This window comes from Myotis yumanensis, unplaced genomic scaffold (assembly GCF_028538775.1).
Source record: "Myotis yumanensis isolate MYYU_CA2020_CCGP unplaced genomic scaffold, mMyoYum1.0.hap1 SCAF_2, whole genome shotgun sequence".
Lineage (NCBI taxonomy): Eukaryota > Metazoa > Chordata > Mammalia > Chiroptera > Vespertilionidae > Myotis > Myotis yumanensis.
This window is the reverse complement of record NW_027223753.1, coordinates 71239023-71262248: the sequence shown is the minus strand read 5'-3', so window position 1 is coordinate 71262248 and position 23226 is coordinate 71239023. Positions and strand designations below refer to the sequence as shown.

General features: G+C 42.8%; 1 non-coding gene across 1 annotated transcript; it reads left to right on the top strand.

Moving 5' to 3' along the window:
* The first annotated feature begins 5730 nt into the window (after positions 1-5730).
* Positions 5731-5834, top strand: LOC139004538 (U6 spliceosomal RNA). Its single transcript, XR_011470416.1, has one exon. It is a non-coding gene; the product is annotated as a U6 spliceosomal RNA (small nuclear RNA).
* The last annotated feature ends 17392 nt before the right edge of the window (positions 5835-23226 follow it).

Below are 23226 nucleotides of genomic sequence, written 5' to 3'. Positions count from 1 at the left end.
GCCAACACTTACTCCTCCTGAGCACATGAGGATAACCCCCAGAGTGTCATTAGATTCTTAAGTTTTTTTTAAAGCATAATTTCCTTCCTTAGATTGCCAAGCATGTTGTTATTTTCCTCAAATCCCCAAATATATTGAGCTCTGAGGTCACAATATACAAAAAAAGGTCCATAGAATATTTTAAAAAGTGGTTTTTCACTTATAAAGACCTATTAATTGTATTTTAATTTTTTAAAAATATGTTTTTATTGATTTCAGAGAGAGGGAGAGAGAAATAGAAACATCAATGATGAGAGAGAATCATTGATTGGCCGCCTCCTGTATGTCCTCCACTGGGATTTAGCCTGCAACCCAGGCATGTGCCCTTACTGGGAATCAATCTGTGACCTTCTGGTTCATAGGTTGATGTTCAGCCACTGAGCCACACAGTTGGGCCAAAGATAGTCTTTTCAAAAAATGGTGTTGAAACAATTGTACATCCAGTTGCAAAATAATGAACTTCAATTCACATGTGTCATATCATATGAAAAAAATTAACTCAAAATGGATCATAGCCTAAATGTAAAACTACAACACTTCTGAAAAAAATATATAATCTTTGTGATCTTAGGTTAGATAAAAACTTTTTAGACAGAAAGCACAATTCATAAAAGAAAATTAATAAAGTGGACTTCATAAAAAAAAAAAACTTCTGAATTTTGAAAGATACTGTTAAGAGAGTGAATAGGCAAGCCACTCTAGGACTAAACATTTTCAAAGCATATATCTTATAAATGATTTGTATTCAGAATGCATAGAAGCTTTTAAAACTCAATAAGAAGACAAACAATCCAATAAAAATGGGCAAAAGACTTGAATAGCTTCACCAAAGAAGATAACACAAATGGCAAATAAGCACATGAAAATACGCTCATTATTAGTCATTAGGGAAATGTAAATTAAAACCACAATGAGATACCACTGTGCAGCCACCATAATAAAAAAGATAGACAATATGAAGTGTTAGCAAAGATATGAAGAAAGTGGAACTTCAAACATTGCCAGTGGGAATGTGAAGCAGAACCAACCAGTTTTGAAGTCTTTTTAAAAGTTAAATATATATCTATCACATGACCCAGCCAACCCTTAGGTATTTGCTCAAAAGGAACATAAACGTATGTTTATACAAATACTTTTATATTAATATTTATAGCAGATTTATTCATAATGGCTCCAAACTGGAAGCAACCCAATGTCTATTAATGGCTGAATGGATAAAGAAATTGTGAGATAGCCATACAATGGCATACTATTCAGAATAAAAAACAATGAACTATTGATACACACAACAGCATGAAAGAATCCAGACCAAAAAAAAAAAGTACATAGTGTATTACTCCATTTATATAAAACTCTAGAAAGTACTAACTGATATAGACAATAGATGTGTGGTTACCTGGATAGGGAGTGGCTGGCAGGGGGTTACAGAGGCCCATGAAAACCTGAGTGGGTGATTAATACATTCCCTATGCTGATTATGGTTACTGCTTCTCAGGTATACACATGTATCAAAACTTACCAAATTGTATACTTCAAATATATGCAGATTACTGTATATCAATTATATCTCAATAAAGGTGTTTAAAAATTATAAAAGGGATAGTTTAGTAAGGACTTAAAGGAAGTGCGGAGGTTAGCTTTGTGGATAACTAATGGGAGATTATTAAAAAATTAATAAACTCTTTGCAATAGGCATTCTTTTTTTTTTTTTTAAGTCAGCAACTTTCCCTCCTTCTGGTATAATAGCACCTTCTGCATCAATTAGATTTAAACTATTTTGGCTGCAAGTAACAGCAAATTCAAAATGCTAGGAGCTAAAACAAACTAGAGTTTTATTTTTCCCTTCCATAAATCTAGCCAGTTCAGGGCCAGTATGACTCCATGGTCATCAGGGACCCTGATTCCTTCCTAATTTGTTGCTACAGCTTTTGTTTTGTGATACTGGCTATTCCAGGCCCAGCCAAAACACTTCCATTTCAGGTAGCAGGAAGGAGGATAGGGACATGCCCCTCCTATTTAGGATACTTCCTAGAAGTTGCACACACTCTTCTGTTTATATTCCATTGGCTAGAACTTAGTCACATAACCATAGGCAGGCAGGGAGAACTTGGAAATGCTGTCTTTATTCTGAGCTGCCATGTGTCCAGATAAAAGAGGAAAAAGGAGAATAAAGATATTAAGACATATCTATGGGGCGCGGCTACAGTGTTTGGACAGGTTCAAGCCTCGGACTAATGAGAGGGCACAGTCCTCTCGTGGCCACGTGCAAGTCCCAGCTGGAGGGCAGAGCCTTCCCAGCACAATTATAGCCAACAGCTATAGTTGTAAGCTTGAACCTATGGTCTGAACACGTAGCCCCACGTGCCTGTGTGATAGAGTTCAGGTGCATGTAGTTGAGTAGGGTTGAAACCAAGGAGAATGCTGTAAACATCTTGATCATGCCCTTACTTTGCCTCGTGGCATCTGCTATAAAATAAAGACATGGCTTGTGGGCGCTGGCACTGTCTCCTCATCAGGGAGCAGCGTCCCACTGAGACCCAGCTTTCATTCTCTTGTCAGTCTTTTCTTAATCCTTTCATCACCCCCACTCAGGAGCACCCTTGGCTGTGCTGGCACGGCACAGATATCTAATTAGTCCTTGCCATATCCACTTCTTTTTTGGAGACTCCTTCTCTCTCCTCTCCTCCCCTCCCCTCCCCTCCCCTCCCCTCCCCTCCCCTCCCCTCTCCTCTCCTCTCCTCTCCTCTCCTCTCCTCTCCTCTCTCCTCCCCTCTTCTCTTTCAAAGCATGTGGCGCTATTGAGGACTGCCAATCATCTTAACAACAGGCCAGAGATGGGTGCATGACCAAAACTGGGCCAATGAGTGTGACTAACATGGGAGATGGGAAGTTGGGAGCCCCTGGAAGTCAAGGGACCATCCTCAGGAAAGCCAATGTGCAGAGGGCAGTGAAGACTGAAAGAAGTGTTCTGAAGGTGTTCAAATCCCGGCTCCATTTACACTTGAGGCCTGCTTGGCTACATTACTCACCCCTCATTTTTGTTACCTGAGACAATATACTTTCTACAGCTCAATTGCTAATCAAAGAAAACACTAGGGACCAGTTTTTGGCCCTTGAACAGGCCTCCTAAGGGACCAGCTTCTCTAAAAAATTAACATCCTAATATATAAAAACCCAGAGTCCGTAACGACCAAAGGCTCAACCAACCAGAAGTCAGTCCTGCAGTCTTGCTGTGGCAACCCAGCATTGACTGCCGAGGGGGCTGTGGATCAGGCCTGGATAGAGGCCCGAAGAGAGAGACAGGGTTTGATCTGCAGCCTCCGTGGCAGCTGTTGATCAGCTGTTTCCTCTCTCTTTCTCTCTGGGCTTCGCCAGCAGCCATGCCTCTGTTTCTCTCTGGGCTTTACGGGGACTGCGGATCAGCCCTGCCTCTCTGATGAGGCCCGGAGACACTGACTGGCATAAAAACTGACCAATCAGAACCAAATCTGGGTGAAGTGCGAGAAGCCAATGGCTGCCTAGGAGGCAGAGCTTTTGACGCTGACTGGCATAGAAACCGACCAATCAGAACTTAATCTGGATGCAAAGGCAGAACCTAAGGTGGGGCTGGGAAGGGGTTTTAAGGGCAACAGCTGTTTGGTGTAAGGTGTAAGAAAGCAGTTCAATTTTTTAATGACCAGTTTGGCAGTATAGTGCATATGGCTGGCTATCAGCTCAGATATAGGGATTATGTATTTTTGTCTGCTAAGAGCATCTCCTCCTGCTGAAAAAGCCCCCCCCCCCCATTTAAGCAATCCTATCCTATATAATTTATCTATACTAATAAAAGGTTAATATGCTAACTAGACTGGGTCGACTGGCCATCTTCCAGATGTCCAACTTCCTTCCGGACAAAGCCATAGTGGTGGGGGCCAAGGCAGAGAGGGCAATAGGGAGCAAGATCAGGCCAGCAGGGGAGGGAAGTTGGGGGCGAGATCAGGCTGGCAGGGGAGGGCCATTTGGGGCGAGATCAGGCCAGAAGGGAACAGGCCTAAACCGGCAGTCAGACATCCCCCAAGGGGTCCCCGATTGGAGAGGGTGCAGGCTGGGTTGAGGGGAAGCGCCCCCCCCCCCCGCCCCCGTGCACAAATTTCATGCACCTGGCCACTAGTAAGAAATATAAATGGCTCCCTGGCTGGTGTGGTCCAGTGGTTGGAGTGTCATCCTGTGCACCGAAAGATTGCTGATTTGATTCCCCATCAGGGCATGTGCTCAAGTTTCGGTTCAATCCCCAGTCTTGTCACATATGGAAGGCAACCAATGGATGTTTCTCTCATCTCTCTCTCTCTTTCTCCTTCCCTCACCCTCTAAAATCAGTAAAACATATCCTTGGATTAAGATTTTAAAATATATTTAAGTGTCTAGTAAACATGTAAAAAGATGCACAATCTCATTTCTAATTAGGAAAATAATTGTTAAAACAAAGAAGGATACATTTTTGTTTGCCTAGCAGATTGACAAAGTTTCAAAAATTGGATATCCAATCTTAGTGAGGAAATAGACATTTTAATATACTTTATGAGAATGTAAATTGGTACCATATTTGTGGAAAAAATTTTCCAATACCAACCACTATGTAAAATGCATGTATTCTTTGACCAGAAATTTTACTTTTGGAAACTGCACTCCAAAAAACTATGCATAAAGGCATTTATTACATCAAATTATGCATAATGATATTTATTAAAGCATTATTTGGATAAGTAGAACTTGGAATCAAAGTGAAACATTTATTAATAAAAAGAGTTTCAGCCGAAACCGGTTTGGCTCAGTGGATAGAGCGTCGGCCTGCGGACTGAGGGGTCCCAGGTTCGATTCCGGTCAAGGGCATGTACCTGGGTTGCGGGCACATCCCCAGTACGGGGTGTGCAGGAGGCAGCTGATCGATGTTTCTCTCTCATCGATGTTTCTAACTCTCTATCCCTCTCCCTTCCTCTCTGTAAAAAATCAATAAAAAAAAAAATACACATATATAGAACCTGTCAAAATTTGGGATTCCTTAGCTCTCTGACTAGGACCCTGTTTTCACTTTTTTAAAACATCACAATGAGACAAAAATCAAAGGATACCCAGATAGACTTGTAAAAGAGGTTTGTTTTGTTTAATTGAAGCCCGGTGTGTGTGTGTGTGTGTGTGTGTGTGTGTGTGTGTGTGTGTGTGTGTTGGTATGTTGTTTTGTAGCCATTGTCCTGATATCAACCACACTATCCCTGCCTGTCTGCCCGATGGGGATCTTGCTCAATGATCTGAAAGGGATTGGGCCCCAGAGTGAGCTCTGCTCACTAAGCAATGAGCATCAACAGCAGGAGTGACGTTCTCTCCCTCTGTCGAACCTTTGCCAAACCAAGTGAGCAAAGGTTCCAAAGTGGGGAAAATGTCCTGATGCTTTCTGTTAGTTTCCTCAGAGCATACATTGTGACCCCATGATAATAGGCAACCTTGGCCTTTTACTGGAGACACAGAGGGACAGACAAGTTTCTTCTCCCTAGTCTTTTGTAGAAACACAAAAAGCAAGCATTGCTTTTTATACAGACACTTAAAGCCGGGTATTTATGGATGCTCCATAAATTCTCCTTGATTGCAGTTAAGAGTTCTATCTTCCTGGAATGACCACACAGATCTTGGTGTACCTTGCTTAAGAATAATAGACCTGTGCTCGCTTTGGCAGCACATATACTAAAATTGGAACGATACAGAGATTAGCATGGTCCCTGCGCAAGAATGACACGCAAATTTGTGAAGCGTCCCGTATTTTTTAATAAATGTGTTTATTCTAAAAAAGAAAGAAAGAAAGAATAATAGACCTGCCCAGTCATCATGTCTCAGTGGTTGAGCATATGCCCGGATTGTGGGCTTGATCTCCAGTGGGGGGCATGCAGAAGGCAGCCAATCAATGATTCTCTCTCATCATTGATGTTTCTTTCTCTTTCTCCCTCTCCCTCCTTCTGAAATCAGTAAAAATATGTTTTTAAAAAATGAATAATAGACTGGCCTAGCCAGTTTGGCTCAGTGGATAGAGCATCGGCCCACAGACTGAAGGGTCCTGGGTTTGATTCCAGTCAAGGGCACGTGCCTCAGTTGCAGGCTTGATCCCTGTGCAGGAGGCAACTAATCGATGTGTCTCTCTCACATTGATGCTTCTCTCTCTCTCTTTGTCTCTCCCCGTCCACTCTCTCTAAAAATCAATGGAAAAATATTCTCGGGTGAGGATTAATAAAACAAAACAAAAAAAGAATAATAGACTATAATTATAGTCTGTTCATCTCATCTGCTCTCCACGAAAAAAAGTAATTACATAATGGTGTTAGAGCCCCTGTAGTTAATTACATCAGGCTCCCTGCCTCCACCCCATATCCCCACTACCCCCTGCCTCCAGGGCAGCGGTTCTCAACCTGTGGGTCGCGACCCCTTTGGCGGTCGAACGACCCTTTCACAGGGGTCGCCTAACACCATCCTTCCTGCATATCAGGTATTTACATTACGATTCATAACAGTAGCAACATTGCAGTTATGAAGTAGCAACGAAAATAATTTTATGGTTGGGTCACAACATGAGGAACTGTACTTAAAGGGCCAGAAGGTTGAGAACCACTGCTCCAGGGGATTTCCTTAAGGTTGTGCATACACAAAGGTCCGGAAGGAGACACGAGAAATCATCCATCTCTGGTGGTTACCCAGGGGTGGCAAGAATAAAGAAGATGGGGTAGGAAGGCTTTCTGTGTGGCTTGAGTATTTTACATGTTTGTTTCTTTTGTAATTAAAATTCTCTTTCCTGCTGAGAATTCATGCTGCATGACTATTGTGTATGTGCTGAAACGGAAACCTCCCTCCTCCCCCCAATTCTGAAGAACTTCTTGGCCCTGTGTTTTCCAGTCCACCTCTAGGTGGAAGTTGGGTGGCTCTCTATTTAGGTATGCATACTGGTTAGGTACTTTCCTTTCATAAAGGATATCTTAAGTTGATCATCCTTAACTAAACCATACAACTTCTACACTTCAGATCCTTCCAAAAAGTGTAACCTTGAATTATCTGGTGTTGAATTACTAGCAAAAGTTTAGTTGTAAAACCATGTTCAGAGATTTTTTTTAAAAAAACCCACAGATCTCCTTTAGAGTTTTAGTTGATATCATACATGGCTATTCAATGAAAAGCTATGTAGCCTTAAGCATAAAACTACAAAGTAAATAAAACAAACAAACAAAAATATGTTCAGGAAGAACTGCCTGATGGGAATGGACCCATTCTTTAGTCATGTTCAATTTTGTTGGTTTTAAAATAGATCCTGTCCTTGGAGAGGTTTTTTGGGCGACATTGCCTCAACATCCCTCTCCCTCATGACCTGGCCCTTTTCTAACCTACATTTTGACACTTTGCCTTGGGTCTACACTGAGAGGTTCTTTAAGAAATAGCCACATTACAATCACCATGGTATATACTGTAGGATTATTATTGAGAACATTACCTAGATATCACAACAATATATGAAACGCTGTGTTTCTTCCTGAGGATCTGGTCCTCTTTATCTAATTAAAACTTTGAGCCAAAATTTTTTAAAATATATTTTTATTGATTTCAGAGAGGAAGGGAGAGGGAGAAAGAAATAGAAACATCAATGATGAGAAAGAATCATTGATCCGTTGCCTTCTGTACACCCCCTACAGGGGTCAAGACCACAACCAGGGCATGTGCCCTTGACCAGAATCGAATGCCGGGACCCTTCAGTCCAGAGGCCAATGCTCTATCCACTGAGCCAAACTGGATAGGGCTGAGCCAAATTTTTGTGCTTCTCAGTGCCTATATAGAAGTTCATGGATGAACTTTCAGTGCTTACATATTATATTTATTATATTATATATTATATTATATTATATTATATTATATTATATTATATTATATTATACTATAGGCCCGGTGGGGTCCGGCTGGCCCGCCCCTAATGGCTCTGGGCCAGCCAGGGGGTGGGGTCACAGGAGGTTGGCTGGCCAGTCCCACACCCTGGTCAAACTCCTGGTTGAGGTGACAATTTGCATATTAGCCTTTTATTATATAGGGTTACATCCCATATAATAAAAGCCTAATATGCTAAGTGTCCAACCATTCATTTGACTGTTCAACCAGTTGCTATGATGCGCACTGACTACCTACTTAGCTTGCTTTTGGGGTCTGGCCAATTGGGACTGGAAGAGATGGGCCAGATATGCCCTGGAGCCAACCTCCTGCGGTCCCTCCCTGGCCTCTAAAATATTTCTTCTAATTAATTTCCTTTCAATGTGCATGAATCTGTGCACCAGGCCTCTAGTTATATTATTTTTTTTAATGCCTAGGTATTATATTTTTCTACTTTTTTACTTTTCCTTTGTCCCCTTTTCTCATTTATACTAGTACATTTTCACTGTTATATTTTATGTATTTGTATAAATGATCTCAAATCTCTTTTTTTAATAAAAGGTACTAAGGGATCCACTTTATCTTTGAAGCATAAAATTTGCTAAACTTCACATGATTCAAACCAAGATTCCAAAGTGTTCTACAAGGTTTCTGAGTGTACCATACTAACACCAGTGTCCTCAACAGTGAACACTGTTGTCACAATTCTGGAGTGACCATGAGAGTTGCACACCTCTGTGAAGTCAACATTGTCTAGTTCAAACTATTGTATCTTTGGTTAGTGAAAAAAAGTCCTAAGACTTGAACTCTATGGTATGCTAAGTGAAATAAGCCTGGCCAAGAAAGACAAATACCATATAATTTCACTCATATGTGGGATCTAATGAACAAAATAAATAAACAAACAAATAGAAACAGATTCATAAATACAGAGAACAGACTGACAGCTATCAAGGGGAGGAAGGTAGGTGGAAAAAGGTGAAGGGATTAAGCAAAAAACCCCCAAACAAACCCAACCTTATAGACATAGACAACAGTATGGGGATTACCAGAGGGAAAAGGGGGTGGGGGGAGGTTGAAGAGGGAAAGGGGGATAATAGGGAAGTAAGGGGATTTGACTTTGGGTGGTGAACACACAATACAATATACAGATGATGTATTATAGAACTGTACACTTGAAACCTACATAGTTTTGTTAACTAATATCACCCCAATAAATTCAATAAAACTTTTTTAAAGGACTTAAACTCTAGGCCCAGTTAATTTATTCATTTATTTAAATATTTATTACTAGCTTACTATGCACCAGGAATGCAGTTAGGTTCTGTGGATACAATGGTAAACTAGACATGGCCTATGCCTTCATAGATTTTATAATATAGAAGTGAAGAAAGACATTAATCAAATAATTCCAAGAATGTAATTACAGGTCATAAATAGGTTCTGGGAGCATGTGGAATCAGAACTTGTCTTGAAAGTCAGGGAAGATGTCTTTGAATTGAGACCTGCAGGATAAATAGATGTTTGGCGGGGGTGGGGTGGGGGGGGTGGGGGGGGTTGAATGGACAGAAATAGGGAGAGGGGGAGAGACAAGAAGCATTTGGGGAAGTGATTAACAGAAAGTTACCACAAAATCCATGTGGTAGTAGGGAGCACAGCACAGTGGAGGAACCTAAAGAAGAGCCTTGGCTAATGCAGACATTTGGGGGACAGTGGTGCCAGCTGAGGCAACATCAATAGACGGGTGGAATGCCACTAAATCATTGAACTGTTTTCAATAATAACTAACCATGTGAGCTATGATAAATGATCCAACCTTTACAAGCATGTTTCCTTGGGTGTAACACTCTGATCTTTAAGTGCATGGTGATGCCAAAGTATCTACTGAATTACCGTTAAAGTTACAAGGGGATTTAAGCTAAACTTTCTCTAGGGACCAGCACACTGAAAATTTCTGTTTATTCAAGAGAAAGCCATCTATAGAAGAGGGGCTTTTGGGGGAATTTTGGGTTTCTTTTTTGAAAATCAAATTATGCACCATGAATAAAAGTCTCAGATGTAAATATTCTTGCGATGGGTAACCTAGAGGGACTGATGTCTGCCCCATCCCCTTCAGGTACTGGACTTTCACTTAAAGGTTTTATTAATGTCCACAGAAAACTTACAATATGCAAATCACTTTCAGATATATTTAATCCACATAACAAGTCTGTGACTTAAGGATCATTTTTTTTTTTTTCAGAGATGAGGAAACTGGGGGCCAGAGAAATTAGGTAACTTACTCAAGGCCATAGAGCTGGAAAATTACAGAGCTGGGATTCAAACTCAGGTAGTCTGATCCAAAGCCATATAAATAACCTCACCATAGGGGTTTCAACAAAACTGAATGTGGCCCAGAATTGCCTGTCAGACCTTGTAGTGACTGTGAAGAGGAGGAGGGCATGGAAAACTTGGCTCTACCAGTTCTCATTCCATGAACCCAATGTAAAAGAAATCTTATCTTCTAGGAAAATGCCCTCATCTTCTGTTATGTTAGAAATAAGGTGATCCCCCCCCCCCCCCCCGCCCCCACCAAATCAGGGGTCATGGTAGAACACAAAGGATACTCAGGAGCCAGACAGCAAGGCAAATATCTTTACTCCTGCAAGAGGGTGTACACGCACAGGGTCTGGCAGCACACACACTGAGTGAGTGGTCCACTGGGGCTTTTATGCTTGATACACGTCATCTGTCCCTCATTCTTGATTGGTCAGAGCTTAGGCACACACTCTTTGAAGACTGGCTAATTTAAAGGAAAAAGGGAGGGGTTGACCTTTGGCGTTTCAAAATGGCAACTGCCTTCTTTGACAGAAAAGATTGTTTCTGTTCACATGCTATCAACCCAGTCAGGTAAGGCATGAGCAGAAAGTCATTTATTTATCAAAGTAACTACATGAGATGGTCCCCAGCTTAAAAGAAGGAAGTGGAACAGATATGTCCTTCTGCCTAAAGAGATATAATATTCTGTTTCCACAGATGGCCTTGATAGGAGGTGGGTTCTGAGAGATCTGTACTTTAGAAACAGAAGCGAAATGTCACCAGACTTTCATATCTGTAGAGTTTTGTTGGCTTTCTATAAAGAGGGAGAATATAACACGGTAACAGCTGTCAACAGTTCTGTTTTAGGAAGAAAACCACCTTTGGAACAAAATCAGACCCACACAGGGATGCAGTAAGATGTCCTAGAGACAGCAAGTTCTGATTTGCTCTGGGATTCTTAAGAAGCAAGCTCTCCAATCCTGCTGAGTCAATGGGCAGAATCCATTTTCAGTTCTCAACTTGTCCTGAGTCGCTGTAAGTCTCTGGCCAAGTTGAATCAGTGTAGCATCGGTAGGAACCTATTAAGAACTCCACATACCCAGGGAGAGAGCAACAGAGTGTTGTGAACTTTTATTTGGATAAAAGTTGCTCCAAAGGGAAGAAATTAGCAAGCAATCTAGTCATGGAGTCAAATCTTTTGTTAACAGAAGGAAAAGGGAGGACCTGCTCTGGTTGGCCCGGCTCCATATTCACTGGGCAACTACGGTTTCCTTTTTTCTAATTCTCCTGACAGTCCCAAGCTGGATGCCAGTTGGCCTGCAATTCAAGGTTTCTTTGCAGACTTCTTTGCCTGGGCGCTTGGCTTCTGCTGTCCAGACCTCTTGCAGAGGCCATGCTCTCACCTCCTGACCCCCTTTTGCTCACTGGGCACCTAACCACCTGCCTGGCTTTCTGCATTCCTGGTCTCTTAAAGCATTTCTTTGGAATTTCTGTCAACTTGGTTGCTGTTTGCTTGCCTAGTTTCTGGCACACTCTAAATTCTGCCTGCCTTTGGCTTCTGAATCACCGATCTTTCCTGTCCTTTGGTTCTTGTGTACTTCTAGACTCCTGTTTTTCTATGCTTGATGGCCCACTGCCGAGCAGATACCCACTGCCAGCTTCCTCTACCTGTTTGATTTTTTTTAAAAACCTGTTTTTGCAAATCACCACCATTGTTCACAATCCCAGAACTGACATTTTTAGAGCTTAAGGTGGAGTAAATCAAGAGGAAATACTCTTTTGGAAAGAGGAAATGCAGATTAAAGGGGAGGGTTTGCTTAGCCTTCTTTAGGTGTGACTCTCAGGAAGGCAAAAACAGAGAACATACAGTTTAAAAGATCTGAATTCAAATAGAAACTTTATTGTTGGTAGTGCAAGTAATAAAATAATAATTATCTGGGAAGAATTTAAAGTAAGAACTTTGCTAGATCATTAATTCTTAATATCTATTTTTTCATATAAAGAACATTTTGTTCCTTTGACATGTGTTTTTAGCTTATCACCAAATTTTTAACATGTAAATTTTGATTTTTTTTAAATGGGTAAAATATTTTAACATTCACAAACACTTATAAGAGAGAATTTATTTTTAGTGTCCCAAGTTTGAAACTAGTGTTTAATTAATCTCATTGAATTGTGCCATTTCATAGGGATACACTGGCTCTTTTTTGAAAGGTTATAGGAATTTAAGAGAGTCCATTCTTTTTTTAGGCGAGTTCATTCTTAAGGCATACATACAGCCAGCTGTTCCCTGTTAGGTCGGAGAGAGCCCAGGATCGGATACATGCAGACGTGTGACGAGATAATGGACTCCCCCTGGCATTTCTAACAGATCAGCGTGCCAGACACAGATACTGGCTTCTCCACGACCCCCACACAGATACTGACTCATTCCTGAATACCTTGCTGACCCCCTGCAGCTGAAACTTCCTCAACTGAATACCTCAGCTCATGTCCCCGCCCCTCACCCAACCGCAATATAAAAAAAGCACCCCCCTCCCTGTTGGCGTGAATCCACGTGCCCTGTCTTTTGGGGTACGTGGGTCTCCCGGGGACGCAGAAATAAACCTTTCCTTTTCTTTCTTTTCTGATTCACTGGACTGTCTTTATTTCTTATGCCACTTCCTGAGCCACCTAACCTAACATTTCCTATCGACAATATATTTTTCATATAAATAAATATGTAATGCTCTTGTCCCTTAAAAATTTGCGAATTATGTGACTCTAGGATTGTACAGTTGTAATTTTGTTTGGAATTAGAGAGACAAATCCAGTCGTTTCTATATTTTCCGGAATAGTATGTAAATGTCCCAATATGCCTTCATGTTGTTAACCCAAATTCAAACCGCACCACAGCTTCAAGTCTCTGCAATGCACTGGGCAGTCATGGAGATCACTGGATTCCATTATACAGTTCTTCAACACGTTTTTTCAAATAATCAACTCTTCTTTAGTTTCTTCCTATTTACCTTTTGGCTTCTACATTTCCTCCTCATTAGCTTCTCTAATAAGACAAACCTAAAGGAAATGAAAGCAAATAGGACACTTGAATTCTTTTTTTCCACATAAGGTTGGGTGGTGGTGAAGCAGCAAATCCACCACCTAAAACACAGTGTAGAGAACAATTGGATTTTGCAAATCCATGCACTTCTTTAGCAACTGCAGCCCTTACCAAGATATGTTTTTCAGGTTTGAAAAAGACAATAATGATTTCTTTCTGATTCTCTGACTTCTCTATTCTTCTGAGGCTTAATATTCTAAGAAAAGAGGCATATTCACTGGGGCTTTTTTTTCCCCTTCTTCTCCATTAGGACAATAGATAACTGGTGTAAAGATTTATTCTCAGCTATACTTGTACAATCTCTGTTTTATTTTAAGCCGAATGGAGCAAAGCAGCAGAAATATGTGGGGAGTCAGATAGCCTGTGATAAAATTCTGTTTGTACAGCATGACCTTTGGCAAATTCCTCAACCTCTTCTCACCTGAGAAAGATTTTTAAACAATTTCAACCCCACAGACTGTGATCTATGGTCAAGTCATCCTTGACACTGTTTTTACTTTGATAATATCCTAAACTCTCTCCATGTCTCCCTGTTCTGATAATTAGACCTGGGTCTTTGTCCCTATTCCAAAATTTATCTTCCAGTTGCCTGTCTAGCACAGTAGATCACCTCTAGGTTTAGAGCCCTGCCCTTCACACAAATGGTGGTTATGGACACTGACAATCTTTGGCAAGACCTTCCAATAACCACTTTCAACTTACTTATCTGAATCCCAGAGTACTATCTCCCTATGAGCAACTTGACTTTGTGCCTACTTGACTCAATGTACATCGCTGCCTTGGGCCCCGTATTGACAATTGCTTTCATGAACTATGGCCTGATATTTTGAAATAGTTTGAATAAATACCTGTTGGCATGTCAGTATTCTTAAGCTCCAGTCCTAACCCAGTGGCTATATTCAAGACTGGTTCTCTTCCCCTCTCTGGATAGCTCCTAATCATTACATGAAAACAAAAAACACTGAAAAAGAGAAAAGAAAAAAACTCAGGAAAGATCAAGAATATGCTCCATAAGAAGGTTGGAACCCTTACGACATTTTCTGAATCGTGTAGTTCTAACTGGATTTTACTTGGGGTAATCAGTAAGGAAACATCTGGGTTCTCGAAGATCCCTGCTGTCATCTGAGAGAATCGGATGCTTCCTGCGTTTAGATGGTTATTCCTGTGCTCAAGAGAACTGGGAAACATTTAGGGCTGGTCTTCAAAGGAAGAAAACACTATAAATCACCCAGTGAACAGTGCTGTGGAAGTGCTATCAGGTAGTTCTTTGCTGCATGATGTCTCTACGCAATTGTCCCCTTTGGTCGAGAGCATGCATAGCCTTCTACACAAAAGTAACAGGGTAGTGAAACCATATTGTGGGTGCTGTTTGAATATTGTGATAATGACAGTTTGTCTATAAAAAGCCCAGAGATTATTGCTAGGAGCTGAAAATATTATCAGACAGTTCCATATCCCACTGTTCATAACTGTTGTGCCCAGATTACAAGATTCCCAAGAAACCACATCAGGGAGCCAATTCGATGTAAAAGCATAAGAATCTGTATTCAAGTTAACTTGAGCTCTCCATCCACCAGACTCACCGACACATCGGCTAGCCAAGTGGCCAAGAGAGAGCAAACCCCTCCCCGAGATCGGTTATATAGGGGGGGGGGTTGGAGTAAGGGAGGAGAAAGGACTGTGCTTTGCCGATTGGCCAGGCACAAGTCGATGTCCCGTTCCTGGGTGTGGCTAGCAGAGTCTTAGACTTCCGTGAAGAAGCTCCTTGCCCAACACGTGGCCAAGGTAAGATGGAGGACGTAGCCCTTACCCTGGGGGAAGGTGGAGGGCGTAGCCTTCGCCCTTTCATTCCCCCCTTTGTCTTGGAACTTCTGGCTCAATCATGAGACGGACTGCACTTTTATTCCACCGTTGCTAGAGGCCGGTACTGGGCATATTTTAACAAATGGTCTGGTGGAAGGGGAAGAAATCATTTTAGCTTTAATAACTTTTATTGAAATAGGATTTTTCTTCTTAAAATTCCTCCATGGCTATTAAAAAGCCAAATCAAGATGAATTTATCTACTGTCCTGATGTTTGCATAAACACAACAAGAATGGTGACTGACTACCTTTGCTGGAATCTCATGGTTGAATCTTAATGTGCCCCGTAGGGCCAGGAAGCCACGCCACCCAGCTGCCATCAGGCCCGCCTGCAGTATCTGCTGAGTTAGGTGAATCCCTCACCTGCAGCAACTCCACCTGAGCCCACGCTCCAGGCTTTAAGCCCATCTCAGTAGCCCTCCTACTTGTTGCGGCCCAGAGCGTGTGGGGGCTCCGCAGGAATGCAGAGGCATCCCTACTGCTCCCCTTTTACTCTTACCAACCGCCAGTGATGGTAGGGCATTGGCCTGACACTCCAGTGCCAGCCATCTTCAGGGCTTCCAAGCAGAATACCAGGCTTTCTTCCTGGCATTTTTACTGGCTTCAAGTCTTTAGAGCTCAGACAGGGCTTTTTAAAACATGATACTCCAGTCAAAGTTTTCCGTTAATAAAACCACTATTAGGAACCGGTCTTATTGAATCTATGCAAAGAAATGTATTGCCATGTTAGCATTGCCAAATTTCGGAGGAATTACATAAGAAGAAAGACATACTGATTTACTCTAAGATTTTCTGACTTTCCTTGCCAATTCCTTTTAATTGTTGGCATTAAACTTTTTTTCTATGCATAACCATGCCTCAGATCTTCTACTCTAAACAGGCTTTTTTCAGACTATCCCTGACATGGGCATGGTCACAAAGGCCTGCAAGCAGTACACAGGCTGCCAACTGTTAGCTGTCTCTCAACAGAGACCAAAACCTGATGGGCACCGTTCCCTGCCCAGGTGGGCACCTGCCCTCTTGGCAGCTAGGCACCCTTTACTTTTTGGGGTTCACCCCATATAGTTTCCTTCCAGGACAGCCAACATACATTCAAACCTGCAAGAGAATTAAAGGTCAATATAACACATCAATACAATGAAACATAATATTGGCATCATGGCCGCTTCAGGCAGCCACATCTTCTGCTACTAAACATGTGATCCTATAAATTGTCCTTGTCTCTTTGGAGCCATGTCCATGAAGATGCAGGCATCATCTAAGTCTATTGTGGGGGCTCCTGGCGACAGGAGTGATCGCGAGTTATGTCACCAGCATCAGGCAGGTGGAGCACGCCGTAGCTTGAGCTTCAGTGGGTTGCGTTGATCTCTTTCGACGCTCCATTTGGTGATGAAGTCTTTTTGGACCGTGGATGGGTCCGCTGACCGGACGTGAGTGTGATGGATCCAGGTCGCAACGCCGTCTAGCAGTGGGGGTCGTTAGCACTACAGTGTAGGGACCCTTCCAACGTGGCTCAAGAGTTTCTTGATGAGGCCTTTTGATGTAGACCCAATCTCCTGGTCTGTGTCGATGAGGAGTTGGAATTGGGCTGGTCTCATAGATGGCACGAAGGCGTGGCCAAATGTCCTCGTGTGCCCTCTGGAGCCCTCTTAAGGCCTGCCAAACATGATTTCATAGGGAGTAAAGCCCAGGGTATAAGGGGAGTTCCTTACCCGGTAAAGGGCATATGGTAGGAGAGCCACCCAGTCCCCGCCAGTCTCCATGGTTAATTTGGTAAGGGTCTCTTTTAGAGTTCTATTCATTCTTTCTACCTGACCTGAACTCTGGGGTCTATAAGCACAATGTCATGCGAGCATTGCTCATCCATCTATCAGGAGGCTGTTTTAGGATCCCTTCAATGGCATGCGGGGTTGTGATCCAGATCTCCTGCCCCAGGGTCAGTTTGTCAGCATCCTTGACTAAGAGCGCGGTTGCTGCAATGATTTTTAGGCACGGTGGCCAGCCGGCGGCTACAGGATCCAGCTTTTTAGACAAATATGCTACTGGGCGACTCCAGGGGCCTAAAGCCTGGGTTAAAACCCCTTTTGCCACTCCTTTGCGCTCATCTACAAAGAGGCGAAAGGGTTTTGTAATGTCTGGTAGGCCCAGGGCTGGAGTAGCTAAAAGAGCTTTCTTTATCTGATTAATTTCAAAATCCCAACCCAGCACAGAATATCACATAGAAAATTAAAGTTCCCAGTAAACAACAGAGATGCTTATAAACATCAAATAAACATTTACACTTACACCTTTTCAGTGAACAAGTATTTTTACAGCCTTGGGCTCTTGAGCAGATAACAGGAACATCATCCAAGTCCCCTGATGGGGGCCTGACAGGAACAGATGTGGGGGCCTTTCCCACATCCCAGGACAGGATTCTTGACCTATGTCTTGTTCAGATAGAAACGGTTTTTATCACAAATAAACAAACAAATCCAAAACCAAGAAAATCAAGGCCAGAAGTACCCTCTGATGTTTTAGGGGTACCAAGGAAGGAGAAGTTAGGCAGTGTCCAGCCCTTCTCACAATCCACCACCAGTGACCAGTTCCAGCTTCTTAATATTCATTTAACATTTCTTTCCTTCCATTACACCAAAGCCATGCTTTTTAGTTAGTTAGAACTTTTAGCCTTAATTTTTAGTGACATGTAAATAATTAACATTCCTCAGATTAACAATATATTCAAATTTAACAACAAGGATACATATTTAAGCCATAAGGACAGATCAATTTACAGAAACCAGTTTCTACCTGAAATAATCGTACTTTAGAAATTAGATTTCTGCTATCAGACTCTCTTAAAGACTTTGACATAACCTTTGATTGTCCTTAGTTTAAGGAAAGCAGGGTTTTCTAGATTTAAGAGATTAGTTTAAAAATAAATCCTCGAAGCAAGCACGCTTGCAGCCCCATAAAACTCCGCCTTAAAGCTCCACCCCTGAGTAAATCAGAGGGCGGGGCCTTTGCTGTTTCAAGATGGCGGCCCCCAGGGGAGCAGCAAACCATGCGGCCAACGTGGCGGATGCCGAGGCTTGGAGCCCAAAATGGTGGCTGTACCAATAAGCAAAGGCATTTAGTTACCACAATAAAACAATTTTTCCCAATTCAATCCGAACATTTCTTTGTCAGGTTCATCTCTGCCATTTTTAAGGCCAAAACAGTCTCGGGTTTTTATTCTGTACTTTCCCTTTACACGTGCACAGAAATCCCAGATGCATTCTAAAACTTTTACATTTCTAGCTGGGGCGATCTCCATGGGAAGAGGCTAGCTCGCATCCAGAGCTGCCGCCGCCCCCGGCCTCCCGGGTGTCCGGCCCTCAGGCTCCGCGGGGGACCTTCCCCCGACCCGATGCCAACTGGGGCCTCGCTGCTCCCGCCTCCCGTGAGCGACGCGCCGGCCCCCCCCCCCCCCCCCCCCCACGCTCCACCTGGCTCCACTCATTCGCCACAAGCCCGGGGCCAATGCAGGCCGCCGCCGCCAGGCTCCGCGAACGAGCTTGTCCGCGCCCGGCCCGAGCCCCCAGGGCCGCCCCCCCGATGGCGCCGAGCGCAGGTCCAAGCTGCGGGGCTCAGGCTGCCCGGGCAGCTGCCGCCTCTCCCGGCCTCCGGCCTCTTCCAGGCCGGGCCGCTCGAGCTCCAGCTCCGGCCCAGCGCCCACCGCCGACCTGGCCGGAGGCCGAGCCCCCAGGGCCGCGGCTTGGCCGGGCTCCGGGGCGAGGGCTGCGGTCACCTCGCTCCGCACTCCTGCACACCTGCCCCCGGGCGCCCGCCCCTACTGCGTAGCAAGCAGCCTTAGTGCGCTGGCCTCAGCCTCTGCGCGCCGGCTTCAGCCTCCGCATCCAGGCGCATCTTTCCTCTCCTGCGGCCCAAGGCCCAGTGATTCCCAGCTCACCTTCCCTGCCTTTACATTCACACACTTCCACCAGACATTCATTCAGAGTTCAACAACTTCCCATAACATCCGTCCAGTAAGTCCACAGAAAACAGAGAAACAGGCACAGACAAACAGGGCCCAAAACAGCCTTCCACTTCCATGGAAGAGACAGACGATGGCTTACGCCAAACCGGCGGGAACTACCCACCTCGTCTCAGATTGGGGTTTCTACAGACCTTCCGCCTTTTCGGAAGCAAAATTACACCCCTACAGATACAGATGGAGGATCGAGGCGTCCCTCGACTCCTCCCGCCCTTTGACCCCCATGTGCGTCCACGGTCAATGTGGGCGAATACAGATTTCAGAAGTGAGCTCACACAGAACAGATAAAGCACACAGAACAGACAAACACAATACACAGACACTTACCGCGGCCATGCAGATTCTACGAATTGGGGGAGTCCCTACATGGTCTTGGGAACCCCGGGCGAGCCCCCAAATGTTGTGCCCAGATTACAAGATTCCCAAGAAACCACATCAGGGAGCCAATTCGATGTAAAAGCATAAGAATCTGTATTCAAGTTAACTTGAGCTCTCCATCCACCAGACTCACCGACACATCGGCTAGCCAAGTGGCCAAGAGAGAGCAAACCCCTCCCCGAGATCAGTTATATAGGGGGGGGTTGGAGTAAGGGAGGAGAAAGGACTGTGCTTTGCCGATTGGCCAGGCACAAGTCGATGTCCCGTTCCTGGGTGTGGCTAGCAGAGTCTTAGACTTCCGTGAAGAAGCTCCTTGCCCAACACGTGGCCAAGGTAAGATGGAGGACGTAGCCCTTACCCTGGGGGAAGGTGGAGGGCGTAGCCTTCGCCCTTTCAATAACCTGTTCATAACCCACCATAACAAGGTAATTCCTTCAATAACTCTTATGTGGCAGGTTTTATAAGATCATTTCTGACACACTTGCTACAGTTATTGCGAATTCTCAATATAAGGCTTTAAGTGCAACATTTTCATTAAATGGAATTTCAATTTCCAGAATTATAGTGTAATGACTCAAGTCAGACAAAATCTTAGCACCAAATTATTATAGATTGTTCCTTTCCTTAAGGAACTATTCCACAAAAACCAACCAAACAAATAAATAAGTAAAAACCAATATTTCTTCAGTACTGGTAAGAATAAGTAATGGAATAAAGATTATTATTTATACCCAGCCAGTGTTGCTCAGTGGTTGAACATCAACCTATGAACCAGGAGGTCACAGTTTGATTCCTCGTCAGGGCCCATACCCCGGTTGGGGACTTGATGCTTACTGTGGGGTGTGCAGGAGGCAGCCCATCAGTTATTCTCGCTCATCATTGATGTTTCTATCTCTCCCTTCCTCTCTGAAATCAATAAAAATAAAATTTAAAAAGATTGTCATTTATGATACCATTTCATGTTTTCAATATTCTTTTTAAGTTTAAAAGAACATTGTTAAAATCTTTTTTTTGTTTTTACTTTTCAGCCTCATTTATTCATTCATTTACTTTTTCAACAAATGTTTGTATATTACCTTATATTTACCAGGTGCTATGGTAGGCATTAGGGACATAACAATGACTTAGAATTCTAATCATTCCCTTTATTCTGAATAATTCTATATTAAAACCAGATACAGGAAATATCTGCCCTACTTCATATTAGTTTTCCTGTTTTCTACGCTCTTAACATCATTTTATATCATTTTTTTATATAATAGATTCACAATGTTTGATGGTTGTGTTAGTGGAAAGTCAGGAAATCATAACAGTTTTTTATTCAATATCCAACTTGCCTTTTCATAGAAGATAAAAGAGGGTCCTGTCTCTCATTTTAGTCTACATTCTCATGACTTACAACAGACTTCATTTTTACTGTGGTGCAAATTCAGTTATCACCTTGCCTTATCAATAATACTCTATACCAGTGATGGCGAACCTTTTTTTTAAATTAAATTTTATTTTATTTTACTTTGTATTTTATTTTTATTTTTTTATTTTTAATTTTTTTTATTGCTTAAAGTATTACAAAGGGTATTACATATGTGTCCTTTTTTCCCCCGCCCTTGACAATCCCCTGGCCTCCCCTACCCTCCAGTGTCTTATGTCCATTGGTTATGCTTATATGCATGCATACAAGTCCTTTGGTTGATCTCTTACCCCCTCCCTCCTGCCCCCCAACCCTCCCCGGCCTTCCCGCTGCAGTTTGACAATCTGTTTGAGGCAGCTCTGCCTCTGTATCTATTATTGTTCAAAAGTTTATAATGGTCTCTATTATCCATGAATGTGTGAGATCATGTGGTATTTTTCCTTCATTGACTGGCTTATTTGAGCTTGGCGTGTCAGCATTTTGAAAAACCCAACTTAACTCTGGTGCCGTGTCACATATAGAAATTTGTTGATATTTGCAACCATAGTAAAACAAAGATTTATATTTTTGATATTTATTTTATATATTTAAATGCCATTTAACAACGATAAATCAACCAAAAAAATGAACCTCTGACACGCGTGTCATAGGTTCGCCATCACTGCTCTATACCATCTAGCAGGTGTAGGCTAAACAGTATAAAATTTGTCTATTCTGTTCTTGGGGAAATTTCATGCAAAATATGGCTTCTTTTTAACTGAATCATTAATCCAGAGCCTAATTTCCTCTCTTTTATTCTCTTCACTAGCCCATTTCTTGCTTCCCATTTTAAAACTTCAAAGAAGTCTCTGATTGAGCCTACTTTCCCAAATCACTCACTATGATGTTAACTCAGCGGTCACAAAGTCAAAAGCCTACAGGGATCAACCTGGAAAGATAATTAAGGTCTGGGGGCTGGAGCAGGAAAATGAGGCACACTGCAGAACACAGATCCCACAGAGAGGAGGATGTGGTACTCAGTGCCCGCTCATTGATATTGAGTGAATGAAAGGCTGGTTAGCTGATCATTTCATTTTCAAAAAAGTTAGAAATCTTGACCTTTATGTAAAATGTCCCAATCTGTAAATGTTGGGCCAAAAAAAAACCTGTCTGCCAAGGGCTGCCATTTGCAACCTCTGCTTTCATTGGTACTGAACTCAAAGCACCACGGGTTTCTGAAATGTCCTTGAGGAATGTGAGGTGAATTCTGTGATCCAACTCCATTATCAAGGGAAAGGGAAAGGAAGGTTCTTACCAGGAGTGTGATTTGATATTGGTCTAATTAGTACATTTTCATTAATCTAATTAGTAAATTGTCATTCTGTCGTTTTTAAAAAAATGTAACAATCCATTTTTTTAATGTAAGAAAAGGGGGATAAAATATATATATTCAATTTAAAAATACATATTCAGTTTTGCTTTTATTTATATATATAAAGGAACACTGGCACTAGAAAAAGGCATTAAAATTTAACAGAAGTAGAAAGAAGGCGGAAACCAAGATGGCAGCATAGGTTATCGCTGGAGTTTGCTGCCTTGAACAACCACTTCAAAAATACAACTAAAAGACTGAACGGACATCACCCAGAACCACAGGAAGGCTGGCTGAGTGGAAATCCTACAACTAGAAGGAAAGAGGAATCCATACCGAGACTCAGAGGAGGTGCAGTGTGGAAGTGAAATACTAAGGTGCGGAGTGCATGTGGAGCGGGTCAGCGGTGGAGGGTGCGGTTGTTGTTTTCAATCGGGAGAAAGTTTCAGACTCTGAGCTCCAGATCCGGGCGAGTCTCTAGGGACCCAGACTCAAACGGGAGAAGCGGGACTGTCTGGCTTTGGTCGGAACTTGAATGCAGTTTGCTCCGCCCGCCCGGTAGATCCCCAGGGACCCGCCCCGCCCAAGCCCTGCACAGAGGCATTTGCCGGATAGCCTTAGGCAAAGGCTAGATTAGCACCACCCTAGAGATTCAGCACAGAAGCTCTCCCACTGCAGACACAGCTGACTCTCATAGCCAGTTAGCCTGGAGGTCAATTCACCCCCAGTATTGCGGACAACAATCAAGGCGTAACTACAACAAGACTGCGCACAAAGACCACAAGGGGGTGCACCAAGAAAGCATAAAAAATGTGGAGACAAAAAAACATGACAGAAATGGAGGAT